Consider the following 7,648-nt stretch of genomic DNA (forward strand, 5'->3'; position numbering starts at 1 on the left):
ATACAGTAATTAAGGTAATTGAATTTCTATAAAATTACCTGACCACATTTTCTTTTCCCTTAGGATTTTAATGATTCTCAGATAATCTGATTGGCCTATGTGCGTCAGGTTAATGTTCTGATACTAAACTTTTTTAGTGGAAATTTCGCTTCAAGTATGCTCTCTACATTCGTCTGTCAACATTACTAACCAATATGGTTCAGCAAAATTATTGTCATATGATAGGATATTCAGATGATATGGACTGACCTCAAAAAACAAAATAATGAGCTCAGCTTCTAGCATTAGTAAAGACATGTCTGCTGATGCACAGAAGTATTTTATAGCAAGGGTGAAACTTCTTTGTGTAAAGGAGTTAGTTGGTCATCAACTTAAAAATTGGATTTGGAGAGCTCTACACTTATCAAATCATAATCTCCAAAATTAAAGTCTGAGAAGTTAAGATAGTTTGCACTGTAGCCAGTGTTATACAAATTTACAGAACAATCTTCAGGAACTCTGAACTAAGAGGACAGTCAAGGTCTCAGTGAAGCACTGTTGGAGACAGCATGGGAAAATGTCTCCAACCCTCACAGATTTTTAAAGCCATTCTCTTTTCATGGTAGTACTGATGTCATAGTAGCAAAAAAAAAAAAAAAAAAAGTACTGCTTACTCTCTCTATTCTTGCCCATTCAGCTTTTAACAAAAACTCTGAACGTTCGCAGGACAAACTTAAGGAAAGGATGCCTTTCATCTGTGAAGCCCTACTAACATGTATCAGAATGTGTAAGCCTTTTTCTTTATGCCTCCTGGAAAACTCACTCTCTACCAATTCAGAAAAGCCAAGTACATGGTCCTGCATCAAGGTGTAAATAGTAACAAGCTCCAGACTTGAGTAGAAAATTTAGGCCTAAATATTCTTTAGGTTCATAAGCACTTCTCTCTTCCTTTTCTCTTCTATCCTGCGTCAAATGTCTGTGAGCAAGCAGTGTCTTCCTCTTGTTTTCCTGGTTCTTTTGGCACATGCCTCTAATCTACACTACCCAAAGTCAAAGTAGAAATAAATAGAGTGAACAGTCTTACTTTCCATGACTTCCTTTACTTTTTCAAGTCAACCTTGTCCCTTGTGATGTGGCAGCCCTGCATTCCTCTGAGGGAATTTGTCATCCACACCGTGAGTTCATAAGTGCAGTAGGTGAAATGTCAAGGCACCGTAGCAGTAGGTTTGAGTGGAGGGTATGAGGACTGTGTAACCAAAACCAAAAACTGCTTAAGCTAATGACAAGCTAACAATAGATTTTATTTAGATGCCCTGACTTTGAGAGCTCAGAAGCTCTGCTTAAGGGACTTAGATGTACCCAGATGTATCAGTCAAAATACAGTCAGGAAAACAGAAACAAGTCCAAATATTTTAAGTAGAAAGAAATTCAATACAGGGAATTAGACATTAGTTGAGCCTAAGACTATCGCTGATGGCGTTGCACAAATGTCCATCAAAAAGGGGAACTTATAGTATATTCATAAAGTGAGAGACTACATACCAGTTAAAGTAATGAAACATATCTCTATGCATAAATTTTTCTGTATTTCAGAAACATACTTAACAAAAAATGTAAATTTCACATTTATACATACAATGGGATAGTGTTCACATAAATTTTAAGAACACAAAGAAAATCACCACATATTGTTTAGAAATAAACTTACATGTATTAGAAATATAAAAACATGGACTTGAGAAACAAAATTCATAGTTTGTCCTGGGAAAGGGAAGAAGGAAGACTGAGGACAAAAATAAGAGATGGCAATTTTATTTGTAATGTTTTATTTTAAAAATTGGAACTTCACATTTGAGTAACTATTCCAAAGAATAGTTTGGGGAGGAGCCAGTATAAGTATGAATTTTTTTGACTAGGAAATATATGTAATCAAGAATACATCTTGATACAAGATTACCACTAATCACACACACACAAAAAACCCCAGATATCTCAATTAATGATTTTAGTGCTTATCTGATTTGGAAGATGCAAGAATATGGGGGTTATTGAAATTCTTCCTTAGATGTGCATCATAACTTTCTAGGAGCCAAAACACAGAATGTTTTATCCTGAATTCCTTTCAGGGTACACTGAAGTTCAGTGACTGTAACAGGTAATGACTTGATCCTTGTAGAACTGAAATGTGAGCAATGTGTATTGTTTACAGCATATTTATTAACATGGAAAAATATCGATACTATTTTTTAAATATTACAATTTGTTCATATGGCAAATATAATTATTTTTTAAAAATCAGAAATTTCTTTTCTCTCCTTAGTGTATTTATGCATAATGTAAAGTTTTTTCCAATTATAAAGTAATTATGTAAATAAAACAAACTGATATCTGAGGCAGGATTGACAGTGTTAGAATAGATGTTTTCTCAGGTTCTTGAGGCCCTTGGTGCCAGGAGTTATATTTCCTCAATACACAGCTTCAGTTTGGAGTTAAAAAAGAAAAAGAAAAACAAAGACATTCTCCTTCTCATACATTCTGACAGAGCACTTGCTTGTAGTCATTTTGGGTCATGAAACTGAGTTGGTGACCAAGTCTTATAAAGATAATTAGCCTTTCAGAGACAGTAGAGAGTATAGTCTGGAAAACAACACAGATTAAATAAGCATAAATTTATTATGAATAATTTTATTTCTCTTACCCCATATCCAGAAATCCTTTAAATGCATATAACACAAACAGCCATATCAGTATGACCTGAAAAGTGTTATCCCTACTGGTGTCCCCTTTGGCTAAAGTAAATCACTGACCACAATCCACTATTATTGCTGTATCTTTGGATTCCTATCATCTTAATCTCTTACTCATCACAGTATCAGGAAGTACAGAGCTGAAAAGCCCAACCCTCCTCCATGCCTTTCACTTTAACTTTGCTGTAAAGTTGTCATTAACTTTCAAGGTTTGGGGTACTTAAGAATACAGTCTTCTTATAGAGTTTTTTCATCCTAGCCAGGGGAAAGTCATGTGTCTCTCACATGCTCTTTGACTGTTTAATTTTTGTTGCAATTCTTAATCAGCATGTCTTCAGGAGCCAGATATTGCTAAACTTTGCACACCATTATAGCAACGTCAAACAGATGAGAACCAATGTCTACATTGTCAACATTCCAACAGTGAAACCATATGAAGACAGAATGAAAGTAAAAAAGAAAACTCCGACAGTATTTGTGAGAAACTGGCCAAAGTTACTATCCCACCAATTCTGAAGATTTCTAATAACAAACATCCTTGCTAGAATTTAAGATGTTAAAAGAATAGAAATCCGTTGTTAAAATTGGGGGAAATAAAGCAAGCTTTACTTTAAAACAAATGGAATTTGTCATCTACGTTTATCATCTCCTCTCACCTAAATAGTCTTTGAACAGATACTAAAAATTTTAGTTATTCACCTTTCTTTCTTCAATATTCCTAGTAAATTACTAACAGTTACATAAGGACGCCATATTGTAAGCCATTCTCCATCCCAATCATCTTCTCCCTCCTAGATGGGGCACCTAAAAATGAGCGGAAATAACAGCACAGAGTGGAGCCAAAAAGAAAGATTCCAGGAAAACTAGTTTAAATTTACCAGATTGGGAAGGCAGTAAGTTTGTAAGAAGGAGATAAGTCATCAAAAGGAGTTCACATTTGTTTTGGATTGTTGAAAGAGAAAATGGTGAATGAAAAGTAAAAACTCCTGTGCTGTGTCCCACTTCTCATATCTGACCATGTATCTGCCTCCCACTGGCTCAGCAAGTCCCTGAGCACCTCTTTACTGGGTCATAATAACATCAAGACTTCTGCTCTGTCAAAATTCAAAATCTTTCAGATGCACTTATCCTCCTTAGAGAGTCACAGAGTTTGTGTTCAGCCCCCCCCCCCCCCCCCCGCAGACTCAGGCACTGTGTCACCCACAGCACAGAAGTACTCTGCCGAGTCGCTCCAATGGGCTGACGTTTTCTTCAGGTGGAAGGAGGTTTCATTCCTCCTAAATTCAGCCACAAAACCTTTGATTCCTGAAACAAGGTTGTTTCCAGACGTGTACTTCAGGAGAAGCTGGAGTCCTTGGTTGGGGTACCATACGTACCAGAAGAGAGACGGTGGATAAGAGGATGAGTAGTTGCACCTCAGCTCCAGGCGGGCTCCTTCAGGGACAGTGATGCCGTGCCTGTCAGGCTGGGTCACTGACTGGGCTCCAGCTCCTCCTGAAACATCAATGCTGTGTCAGTGAGACCACAACAGACTTACCTATTAACAGACGGTTTCTCTATTCAGAGTCCAGTTGCAATACTGTACTTCTAGGGAACAAGAAGATGGAAATGAATTTTACTCACTCAGGGCAAAAAGTGTCATAAGCACCAATACGGGAACCAAGCTCATAGCTGAGCAGTGAAGAAGCTGTGGGAGACTTTTTGAAGCTCTTCCCTGAGCAGGAAGGAATATGCTGAGGAAACAGCACTCTTGACTAAGGAAGAACAGGTATGGCTGGTGTTCTAGAACCTTGCCTAAGCACGTTCCAGAGATGTTTGGAAGTCTCTTCCTTGACAAGTCTGGATGTTTTTCGGCTTCTAAATGCTCCTCACGTACCAATGTCTGCAAAGAGCTCCAGCTGGACACCTCAGCCCGCTCTGTGAAGGAGGAGCTAAAGGACTGATGCTGGCCTTCAACTGTAATTCTAGTTGTGCAACATCACCCTCTGGAGGCCAAACAGAAGTAGTTCTTCTGGTACACCTTGCCATATCCCTTGCTAATTCAGGCATTATTAGAGAGGGACTTGGGCAAACTTCTAACATCAGATAACTCAGGACTATTCCTTCCTTTCAGTTGAAACCATATGGTCATAACCCCCACAGATGCCGTTTTTCTTGTCCTTACGATTTCAGAGGCATGATGTGATTTGTGATTGTTCTGACATTTTCTACTTCCCCGATATATGAGTATGTGACCCTCTATGATCCACACTGTTCATCCCAGGTGTGAAGACACACAAGACAAGAGAAATTAAAAGACTTTACAAAAAGATTGATCGGATGAGGACAGTAGTCTTCTGAGTCATTACTCATAGCAGGTTACATGGAAAGCATCAGAATAATACTTAGGGCAAGGAAATCAAGTAGATTGACTCAGGCTCAGTTTTAGTTATGGAGTTGCTGGCAGGTTAAATTAGGGCCTCATGACAATTAAAACACACAATTGTTGCTAGAAAAAGATTAAAAGAAGGAATACCCATCACTTCCACAGAATACGTCCCAAAATCATCTATTCCAAAAAGGCAAGGCCATTCTAGCAGAAGGTGCAATCAAGAATGGGGATTTTTAGGCTAAAAAAGGTTAAAAAATAAAAAAGAAGGCAAGTTCTTCTCAGTAGATAAGTGGTTAAAAGAACATAAAAAATGAGAAAATGATGAAAGTATACTGTTTCTTTCCAAAGTAAAAATGAAAGTGATTAGAAACTGCAGAGGGGGAAATGTACAAGAAAGGGGCGCACTAAATGTAAAATTATTTTAAGAAACTTAGGGAATTTGGGAAAAGAAAAACCAACTAATGATGCTAGGAACAACTTTCTTTGGCTACTACATTGGGTTTTTAGACAGGAAATGTCCAATCCACATTGCTTTGTATGTAGTGAACAAAATAACAAGATATCATATTTATAATAATATAATGGCATTTATTATTTACTAATTTTATAAACCAATCTCTAGACAAAAATGAATAAAAATATTGACAATTGAAAGAACAAAAAGGTACCAACACAGTGGACAGTGTAAGGGGACAGAGCAGGCAGGAAGGGCTGAGCGGGAGCCTTGGTGGCTTCAACTCACATGGAGGAGAATGAACACACTGACCAACATGATGGACTGACAGATAGAGGTGCATGCTTCATATTTGAAAAAACAGAAGTAAATAGTAGTATCACTGTCGAATATGATATAAGTGAGCAGCAAAGTCTGCTTTTATTGTGGGGAATGAATGAATATTAACTAAACTTGGTTAAACATAGAGGAGTTTTCTGGTTTCTCATCATTTCAACTAAGGCTAAGGACAATATGGATAAGTTTCTATAAAATCTAAATTGAAAAGTTAGATCCATCCAACAGGACTTGGTAAGAGTGATAAACTTGCCCTGAGACCCTAAGCCCTTCACCTGCCCCCATCCTAGGGGAGAAGTTCAGATGTAGAAAGGAAGAGAGAATTATTTGGAAATTCTTCAGAGACAGGTCTCTGTGGGATTTCCTCTGTCTTTGTTCCAGGAAAGAGAATATTGTCTCCTCCTTTAAGCTAACTGAGGGTAGCATCAGAACTCTTCAGAAAGCTGGGAAATAATTTGCCAGAGGCTAAGACTGAGACATATTTCTCCTCAGCTGAATGCTTGCTGCAATGCAGAAACTTGCAGGAGAGGCCTGCCCTGCTCTGCCAACAGAAGGGAGCACAAGAAAGTTCCTAGGATGATCTGATATCTGTCCTCCTGTAGTTTGAGGGGACAGAGACTGGTGTCTGACTCTTGCCTGGAAAGATCTGTGGGAAGAGGTCTGCTGGGACCACCTCTGTTGGCAGAGTGAGGAGAGAGAGTTTCTAATTGCCTCATTCTTAAATAATAAAGTAACCAGGAATCAGCAGAAATTTAGAGAAAGTCTGCCATGCGAATGAAATTGAGATAAACAAATTTAAAATGACCCTAAAGACAGCAGAGATAATTCAATAAACAGGAAAAAAAAAAAGGTTTACAAAAATTCTAATTGACCGTCTCAAAGAAATGTAATTAAACAACTAGACCACAATGGAACAGGAGCATAATGGCCTCTAGGAAGAAAGGGAATTTGAAAGAATAAATTAAATTGAGGAGTTTAAAGAGATTGATATTGGGATTAAAAGTAGGGGGAAAGAAAGAAATTAGAAACTATGAAAAAGAAAAAACTATACAAGAAAGGATATGTAATTATGGTATATTTTTACTTGTGGTGATAGTTGTAATACCTACCCTATTATTATTAATTTTCAGCTTTAAAGATCAACTCATCCAGAGGATATGACCTAACTCTCAAAAGACAATCACCTAATATTTTCCAAAGTCTTGGCTCACAAGGTCTTTAATTCTTATCTCACACATAATCTACTTATTATACATAATTAATATTCTTATATTTTATGGAAAAGTTCTAAAAGTTTATACATCAAAAAGTAAATTATGGTTATCTAAGGATATTGAGATAAGGGGACATTTTTATTTCTTTGTCCATTTTATTTATCACTGTTCTCTAGATTTTCTACTGCTATGGTAATGCTTTATTACATTGATGATTCTCAATGAATCATGCTTCCTGATACTCACAGCCTTGCATAGTCCCTTCCCCTCTCCATGAATCTGGGAGGGCCCTGTGATTCACATAACCAATGAGATTTTCTCTGTAATTATACAAAGCTCTGAACATTTTGTAATCATTTATTAATACAGACAGTCCTTAGCCTGGAGGCAGAGTTGCTCATCCATTCCTGGGAGTCCAGAATCACCAATCATTCCACGAATCATCACTTATCTGTTTGAACCTTGAAAGCTTCATGGTGGGGATCATTTGGCCAAAAAAGTCATGTGATCTTGTACAGAAAAACAGCTGATCAATTTGTTGATTTTT

At 37.3% G+C, this 7,648-nt stretch overlaps 1 long non-coding RNA gene across 1 annotated transcript; it reads right to left on the reverse strand.

Annotated features, from left to right (window-relative positions):
• Nucleotides 1–1,241: 1,241 nt before the first annotated feature.
• LOC105064703 (uncharacterized) lies at nucleotides 1,242–5,373 on the reverse strand. The gene is made up of 3 exons (XR_012507594.1): nucleotides 4,350–5,373; nucleotides 4,103–4,220; nucleotides 1,242–2,616 (listed from the first exon to the last, which is right to left on the reverse strand). It is a non-coding gene; the product is annotated as an uncharacterized LOC105064703 (long non-coding RNA).
• Nucleotides 5,374–7,648: the final 2,275 nt, after the last annotated feature.

Source organism: Camelus bactrianus, chromosome 6, assembly GCF_048773025.1.
Source record: "Camelus bactrianus isolate YW-2024 breed Bactrian camel chromosome 6, ASM4877302v1, whole genome shotgun sequence".
Classification (NCBI taxonomy): Eukaryota; Metazoa; Chordata; class Mammalia; order Artiodactyla; family Camelidae; genus Camelus; species Camelus bactrianus.